We start from the raw sequence: 9573 nt of genomic DNA, 5'->3' as shown, positions 1-9573 counted from the left end.
TTTAAATAAATAAATAAAATAAAATATGTCTTCGGGAATCCTTCTGAAACAAAATTCGTATTTAGACGCCGAGGCAGCACAGAGGCGTTGCGATAGTCTCTATCGATTCCAATAGAAATCGGAAACATTAGAAAACCGAATATCTTGAACGACTGAAGAACTTTAGTTGATCATTTATTCTCCGATCCGTTGGAAACCTTTGAGACAAACAAAACAAGACAAACACAGCAAAGGCCCGCGGCAATAAATTGGGGTAATGATATCTAATCCGTCAATCGACGAGATAAGGCAAAAGTTCACGCGCCTTGGGAATTTGATTGAGACTGTTCGAGGTCTTTAGGGGTGCAGTAAGTAAGGGCTGGGATCCTGGTAGGTATCATCATTACGTCGTTTCAGCTTGTTTGCACCCACTGCTGAGTATAGGCCTCCTCTCTATTGCGCCATTCTTTCCGGTCCCTTCCGAGTCGTGTCTAGTAGTTTCCAACTACGGCCTTGATGTCATCAACCCATCGGGCGGGTGGTCTGTCTCTTGGTCTTTTTGCATCTCTTGGCCACCATTCAGGTTACTGAATGCTTTTATCCATCTTCCATCGTCCTCTCTGGCCAAATGGTAGGTATACAGAAACAAAATTATTCTTAACAGTTTCTAGCCTGACCCATTACATACAGCCGTAAGATACGACTACCTGACCTTCAAACCGGCTATATGTTTCTGAGTAGATCAGGTTTTCGCGATTGTTATACATAGGAAATGAAACAATTTTTTGAAACACGTGCCTATTGCTTGGTAATTTTCCGAATAATTTCAAACAGTGGAAACATTTCCGGAAAAAATTCCGTAACATTCGATAAATATAATATAGATATCTCATATTATGTTCTACGTTTAGAAATATCTTTTGAAGTTTTATTCAGTGTGAATTATGAAATAAACTTGAAAAGCTGAAAACCCTATAAAGAAAAACGACATTTAAAATTAATTAACATGGAGCCTTAAAAAAAAAATGTTTTTTTTTTCGCTGTTGTGTATTCGTTTTCGTTAAGCAGCTTCAAGTTTTGAAAGGTGTCACCATTAAATGTGGAAAATTAAAGGAAACATATTGGAAAAATACCCGAAAAAATATTTGTTTTTCTGAACGATATGGTTTTTTCAAAATGGAAATTTTTCCATGACCCAACGCTACACGTGCCTACCTGCTGCACCGTGTAGTGTTTTGGAATTAAACGCCATGTGGAAGAAATACATGAGCTTTTTATTTAAATATCATACTAACGTGCAAATGTTACAATTGATGGCGTTGCCGCCATCTTAGACAAAGTGCCGCGCCATTCTTACTGAGACGTGACATGTGTTACTTCCTTACGTGCCGTTGTTACACAGCAAACGTTCACCGGGCAGGTCATATCCACATTTAATGTCACTTTACCCATTTGTGAATTTGTAAAAATTTAAAATATACATGCTGTACTATAATGGACTTAGAGTGTCAGTGTTCACCACATCACCCTTCGTAGCGTGCACCGAGTTTAAACGGTTTTTTCAGAGTCAGGGCCACATTATGAACGTTTCTGTAATCTAAAATAAATATTGCAATATACAGAGTACTGACAAATTTAATTAGGAACATTTTTTTTTAACAGTTTCCAATGTTGTCTTCCACGTCGGTTCCATACAGTGTTTTTTTTTAATAAATCCGGAAGTTCGAAACCATAGAAGATACAAGAAACATGTCTAAACCTCTAAGTTTTTTTTGTGAAAACATTTTTAGGTTAAATCAATTTTTTGATCAAGGATGGGTTGTCCCTAAAATGAATAAAATATTCCATCAACATTTTTTTAGCGCTGATCGACTTAGTTTTATGTAAAGATCGTCTTTGTATGGACAACGGCACATCAGACTACACATTTTTGTTCGAGAATCGCCTCCAGTGCAACGAAACAAGATACGACAATGTGTAGCTTGATGTGCTGGTGTATGTACTTTGGGACAGCAGAATTTGGTTAAATTTCATAAAATGTGTTTTATGCAAAATGAATAAAGTTGACTAATTTTATTTTATTGCTGATGGACTCGGCTTCTTATAAGGATGATTTTATTATATAGGACGATAAAAAATTAAAAAAACAGAAGTTGGTCAAAGGAAAAGGGTCAAATATGAACCAGTCCCGGCGCAAAAGAAACCTAAATTAGAATTTTGCTTATATTAGGTAAGTAAATTCTGTATAGTTTTTGTTTTCTATGTCAGTGGCTAACATGTTTTTGCTCAGGCGCATAGAGTTAGGTAATGTATGTTCATGTATAAACAAAAGCCTTGAATAGTTTTTGTTCTCTACTCTTCTACAACTATTTTATGAAAGTATAATTTGACCATTAATGGTCGGAGTAAAATAGTGAAATGAAAAAAAAAATCGGAAATAAAAAAGATCATATCTAACCAAGATATGATTTTTTTGTTTTACATTATCTTCTTAAAATTGATTATCTACATGTAATAACACACACTGTCCGGGGTGGTCGATTACATATATGGTATCTAGTAGTAGGAGTGTAGTAGTAGTAGTCCAACCAGGACTATAAGGCGTGACATATTGCCCTCGTGTTATCAAAGGGAACCTGTGATTTGGGAAAACAAAAACTATACAAAATTTACTTACCTAATATAAGCAAAATTCTGAGATAGGTTTCTTTCGCGCCAGGACTGGGTTAATTTTCTATGGATTGTGACCCTTCTCCTTTAATAAAATGTTGTTCATTTCGTATGAAAAATGATCGACATAACTTTGTATTGTGTTGTGTATATGTTCAATTTACTTACAGATCGTGTTCTAGCGCCAAACTTTTTCGATATGATATAATTGTTCCGTATATAATAAAAAAGCCATCGCCCTCCTTTTCTTTGCCAGCAGTGTACATAAGGAAAACACGTATGACTTATTCTCATTAAGGCGGAACAAGCGAAATTACTTTTTAAAACAAATTGAGTTTAATCAGTTTAAAAAGTTAATTTCTATTTACCATTAATTTAATTTCGAGTCCTTAGGTTTTTGCAATTGTTATATGTACTTTAACAATTGTTATATTTCTATATGTAGGAAATGAACCAATTTTTACGATCAAAGTTTGTTGAATTCCTAAGTTCTTTTGCCAATTGGTGTAGGGACACTAATTGGGAAAAGAGGCGATGATCTTTAAACAGCTTAGAAGTTAATTTCATTTCAATTAAAACAGCCTTCAAATATAATCTCAGTACAGAGTACTAAAAAAACCGACCTCAAAAGTACGTGGAATTACGTCTATTTGTTAAGTTTTATTGAAATATCCCCTAGTTCGCTACTATACAGGACTTGATACTGGAGATAATAAAAATAGGTTCTCACTACGACACTACTCAAAGTATATCGAGAGAAAAACGCCTTGAATTGGAGAATTAGCAAAATCAACTAAATAATTGCTAAAAGTAATTGCTCCTAAATTAAAGTTAGGCGCTATTTATAAAAATGAATCTTCATGCGTGAACAGCCACCCTTTGAGGTGGATGATTTTCTTCAAAATGAAATGGGACCACTATGGAAATACCCCCTTTCCAACAAAAAAAGAATCATGAAAATCGGTTCACAAATACCGGAGTTATCGCATAACATACATACAAAAAAAAACATACAGTCGAATTGAGAACCTCCTCCTTTTTTGAAGTCGGTTAAAAAACAATCGTCCATCCTTTTTGAAGCTACAATGCCAATTATCCACAGATTCATAGACAAAGGTTTCAAATTTTTAACCATTTCTATTTTTTGCGTCGACTCGATTAAAATAAGAATTTGACGCTTCAGATGACCAGAAAGACGGTAGCTATTTCCACTGAAGAACAATCTTCGCCATCTAAATAGTAAAAGTTGCCAGGCTCCTAGGTAGGATACCTCGCAGCACGGCCATCGTCGAAATTGTCTGACTAAATGGAATGAATGTAGAATTTTTCCATTTTTTTCCTTCTCTTTTATATTAAACATATTTAGTATATTATTTCCTTTATTTTATGTTATGAGATAAATATAATTTTGTTGTAAAATATAAGCTTTGTATTAACAATTTGGGTATATTTTGGGAAGTTTACCTTGAAAAGACTGAATTGTTTTTGCAATTTATTTATAAATTATAAAAATACAAACAGTGTAAAAATAAATAAGTTAAAAAATCTGTAGAGCTTTATTTATGCATTCGTTCTGCAGAATTATTAAAAAATTTAAAATTGTGTACCTCCAAATACCTTTTTACAGCAATACCCTTTCCTAGCAAACGAACTTATGTGGACTGAAGTACGCTTCAGTCCGTATAAATAGAGAAATATAGAGCGTAACTATCATTTGGTTGTACCTACACCTACACATAATACACAACCGAAACCTCTCATCTGTAAAGTACTCATATAGCAATTTGTTGCTACGATACTTGCTACGAATTACTACGTATATGCTACGAGCTACGAAAATAGCATTCTATTTCCCCTCTTACTCGAATGGGTAATTCTACATTTAAAATTCCAAACGTAGGAACGTCTGCCAGAACACCGCTTCCGAGAATTATACAGTTCACTGGTGATTTTAAACCTATCCAAAAATAGGAAGAAAACCAATCCCTCTAAACACTAAATATCAGTCTAAAGTACAGACTGGATAATTTGCCGCATTGGTGGGCACGCGAAAACGCGTAAACAATACAGCTTATTATACATGGAGACGCTGGTGCTGAATTCCTTGACTTTGTAATAGTCGCTTGATAGAATATCCATGTAAAGTAGTACTCTGTCCTTTGTACGCGTTGTATGGCAATAAAGATTTGTTTCCTTTTCTTATTGCGACGTGTTATGACTGTTAACGGCCAACGTGTTAACGCTAAAGTACGTTACGGACGTTGAGAAAGGGAGGTTCGTGTTCTTTGTTTAGTTGATTATGTCACTTTTTCTGAACGACGTCACCAGTCTGGACTAGTGACGATAGTCTGAAGATGCAAGCTTACCTAGACTGTGCCTATTTACTCTACTCTTTTAAGAGGATCAGGTCAATTTTTAGATAGATAGATAGATCCTCTTTTATCCTCTTCCTACCACATCCCAGCTCACCCTAACCTACCCAACCTTGCCTGACCCTACCCTACCCAACCCTTTTTTTATAGATACCCCTGTACCCTGTGTGTACTGTGAGGGAGACTCAGGGATTATATGGGGACTCTCCCTTCAGACTGGAGGGCCTACCCCACTAAAACACCCCGAGTTTACGTCTCGCCCGTTGAGTTGGCGCCCTGGGATCGGTGAACATTCACCACAACCCGGCCGGTCGCCCTAGCTTGCGCCAGGGCTCCCGCGCCAACGGAGGGGCGGGTCAGTTGTTCTCCGATCTGCTCCCCAGACGAGTAAGGCCTTGGCCGTAACTTGACCGCCTCTGCAACACGTCGACAGTGGCCAGGAGGGTTCGTACCACGCCTGCATTATGGTAGCTTCTTGACCACTGAAGCTGTAAACGACCTGCGGGAGAAAATAGCAATTCACATGACTTAAGAGCGTCGGAGACGTCGTACACTCGTCTCGTGGTTGACGAAGCGCTCATGAACTATTTTGGGGGCATTGTGATGGCATTGCGAATTGGAATGGGTACGGAAGAGGCGGTTCTCATCCGGAGCCGTTTTTATATCCCTGGGCTTATGGTTTGACTTTCGAGACAGTGGTGATAGTCCGATCTTAACCATCTAAGCATTGGCTGTACAGCAGTGTTCCTCACGCACGCGGTGGTGGCAATTTTGCGACACAGTGGCTGTTGCGCCTACTTCACGGACAGAAGAGAGGAGGACGCAACCGTCGATGTGATACAACGCGTGGCCTCTACCCAAGCCATAAAGGACCACAACTTAGAGATGGCCATCAGAATACGGGACTTAGCGGTCGTGGAGAAGATGCTACGGGGTGGGATACAGAGGAATGAATGTCGATTTTGCCGTCTCCCAAGCCAGAACTTTGCTAATATATTGTTAAGGCAAATTATTATATGTGTGTAAAAAGGTATTTAATATAAGAAAAATATATTAAAAGAGTATATTAAAAAAAAACAGACATGTATTTAATAAAAAAAAAACTTCGGCTAGAGTAAGTGGAACAGTGTAATATGTGTAATATAGAAATAAGCGCGGAAATCAGGTATGAAAATTGTCTTGAAGAATTAAGAAAAAAACGTTGTAATTCAAAAAGGGTACGGGGCTCGAGTCCATAGTGTGTAATTACAGGGAGGAGGTTTTAACCCGTAGGTCACTGGGCACACTTCCTAGTGAAGTCAGGCACGCCATCTGGTTCGGGCCTATGGTATCAATGAGGATGTCCTACTTCCTTCGACAAAAAACCTACCCTACCCTACCCTACCCCACGCTACCCTGCCCTACCCTACCATACTCTAACAACCCTACCCTACCTACTATACTCTACCCACCCTAACTTACCTACCCTACCCTTAATGCACTCTACCCTAACGTACCCTACCCTACCTATCTTATCCTAACCTGTCCTACCCATATACCGCTTATTTTAGCTTTACTATGCCCTAACCCTTCCAACTACCCTACCAATTTCATCACTTTTTATCAAAATAAATCACGTGAATATAAAGACTTTTAAACAGGTCTTTTTTGTTTAGTAGAAAACGAGTCTTACAAACTGCAACCGACAACTAAACTTATACTGACTGTCTCTACCGTCTAGCACTGTCTTAATTCATTGGCGAGCGTTGTCTATCGAAATCGAATGTAATTTAACACAGCGCTGTATGAACCCTTCTAAATTTATGTTTTGAACTTTCTAAAATGACATTCAGTTTGAATCTAATTAAGATATGGAGTTTTTGTATACAAAGAGCTTGTTTCATAGCAACATGGATCTTTGTACAATATTCAAGTTTATAAATATGGGAATTTATTAATTAAGAAATTATTCGGAATAACCGTGGCCATCATTGACTTACAAATAAATGGACGACGGGTCTAATACAAAAACCACGAAAAAAATGTCCCAAGTCAACCTATTTAAGCGTAGTGACATGTAAAGGAATATGAAAAAGCTAAACCGTTGAATTTAAATTGTAATGTCATCGCAGTACTGTCTAATTTTGCTTGCTTCGCTGTCAGTCGAACAAACGAAGACTAAAGCGTGAATGACGCTCTGTATACGATTTTAACGCCCTATAAGTTCGGACACTTTTTAGCGCGGACCCGACGTCCATATAATTGTAAGTCAATGGTGGCCGTAAATAAAAATGGGAGAATGGTTGACTGTCGAATGAAATGGTTACATACATTTATAAATATTACATGCAATAGTAGTAGTAACTTTAGTAACGGTAGAGCTCCATGTGAAAGAGTTCGTCTTACCTATTTCTGCCGCTAAGCAGTAATGTCAGCATTACTGTCTTCCGGTTTTGAAGGGTTAAGGGTGCTGATGAAATTACAGGCACATGGGACTTGTCAACTTACGTCTCAGGGTTACGGGCGCAGTGGAAGTGCCCCTTAGATCTTTGCGATTTAAAGCTCTGAGTGGCACTGCAACTGTTATGAACAGGCGTGTAGCTTACCATAAGGTGCACGACTTGTTTGTGCCGTCACTTAATATTATTAAAAAATGCAATTCCTTTCGCCAACGCCAGTGTGGCGGGTTAGATCTGAGAAGAGAGCGAAGCCCGCCAGCGGAATATACAAGTAGGTTGAAGATGATGGTGATATTATACAGGGTTAAGTTAGTTCTACATTAACGAGTGTGGTGATTTAGTGCGTTTGCATGCTACATCTTCATTTCGAATCCGAGACTACACAAATCTAGAAAACTCGGCCCCACTTTGAATGTCGCTTGTGCACTAAGTCCGATTACAATCCGAAAAAATACAAATATCGCTTGTACATCTAGAGATAAAATGATCCTTGTGACATTTTGGACCGTCATTTCTTGGATTCGGCACTGGGGGTCTACTCTCGATATCCGTCCGACTTCCGTCCGAAACAATTACTGCCAAATAAGCAATACTTGACCAAATGAAAAGACGCGTGATGCGAATGAAGCTTCATACTTGACACTTGTCTTTTAATTTTGTCGAATATTACTTATTTGATAGTAATTGTTTCGGACAGAGATCGAGAGTAGACCCCCTGATACGAATCGGCCGGAGTGAGCAAACGCTCTTATCCGCTCACGCGATACATGCAGCCGTAGACGCATACCACACCTAGAGGTGCCGGTAATGATTTTATACCGATTTATCGGATATCGAAGTTATAACAGGTAAAATAACTAATATTAATTGCTATTTCGGTAACTACTCTAGCAAACCATAAAGTTTTTAATGCTTGGGTCTGTCATTTAAAAAAATAAACAACTTCAAAAATACGTCACGACAATCGTGTGTGTTATTGTTTGGGCTGGTGATTTCGGTGTTTATTTATTGAAAACATACCATAAGTAGCGTTTTTTAAGTTTACCCTTAATATAAATGTTTATAAACTATACTTTAAGGAGTAATTTCATGGTAAACGTTAGAACCACTCAAACGGAATATTATCATATTTACCCAAGTACACCAAAAATTTCATTAGTGATTTTTAAGTGCAGGATTTGCGGTGTATTACTGCATTTTATTTGAGATGTTTTTGTTGGTAGTACGGAGGGTATTTATTTAGCAATGCAGAATAATAATTTTTATTTGTTAAAACTTGTATTTAAACTGAACGCTTTTCTAATTTGCGAAACCAAATAGCCGCCATTTTGCGGTAGGAAGAGCGCATCGCGTGAGCGGTTATTTAAAAAAATACAAGGAACTGACCATACCCTTGCAATTATATTGGCAATACATACCGTCTTCGTCAAGAGCAACTTTTATGAAAGCAAATTGATGATGATGTATATGACGGGTTTGTGCATTCTTTCTTTACGTCCCTACAAGTCCCGGTGCACTACAATAAATCATTCGTCTCTTATAAAGGGGAAATAAATTCGTATTTTAATAGAAATAGTTTATTTTGAAAAGATAAAACGATAAAACTCTTTAATATCTGGTACACAAAGTAAGGTAACTGTATTTTTTATGTTATTAACCGAAAATACACAAAACCGAACAATTCTTATGGCAATATTTTCTCAAAATGCTGTTTTTTATTTTACAGTGTATGGGTTTAACACGGTAATACAGCTTAAAAATCAATTAAATAAATATAATTACTCCTCCTCCATTCCTCCTACGATCTTCACCAATAAATACACTATAGAACATTGGTACCCAATTTCATTATTCTTTTACATAAAAATACGACAGCAGTCGTAAGCTTCACTATGAAACAAAGAAGTGCCCACTCAGTGTTCTCCTTACCGAAATCACACTCGTATTGAAAAGATACCGATCAGAAAAGTATTAATTACAGTGTTAAAAGTTCTTCCTGTAATTAATACTAATTAATTACCCCATATCCAATTAGAGGTGAATGGTTTCTCGAAAACTTAGTAGTGTAAAGACTTTTTAGACTCTTCGATGGCACATCAAAGTCAAAGTCAAAG

The sequence above is a fragment of the Hyposmocoma kahamanoa genome, unplaced genomic scaffold (assembly GCF_003589595.1).
Source record: "Hyposmocoma kahamanoa isolate Upper Pololo Valley unplaced genomic scaffold, ASM358959v1 166, whole genome shotgun sequence".
NCBI lineage: Eukaryota > Metazoa > Arthropoda > Insecta > Lepidoptera > Cosmopterigidae > Hyposmocoma > Hyposmocoma kahamanoa.
This window is presented reverse-complemented; position numbering follows the sequence as displayed.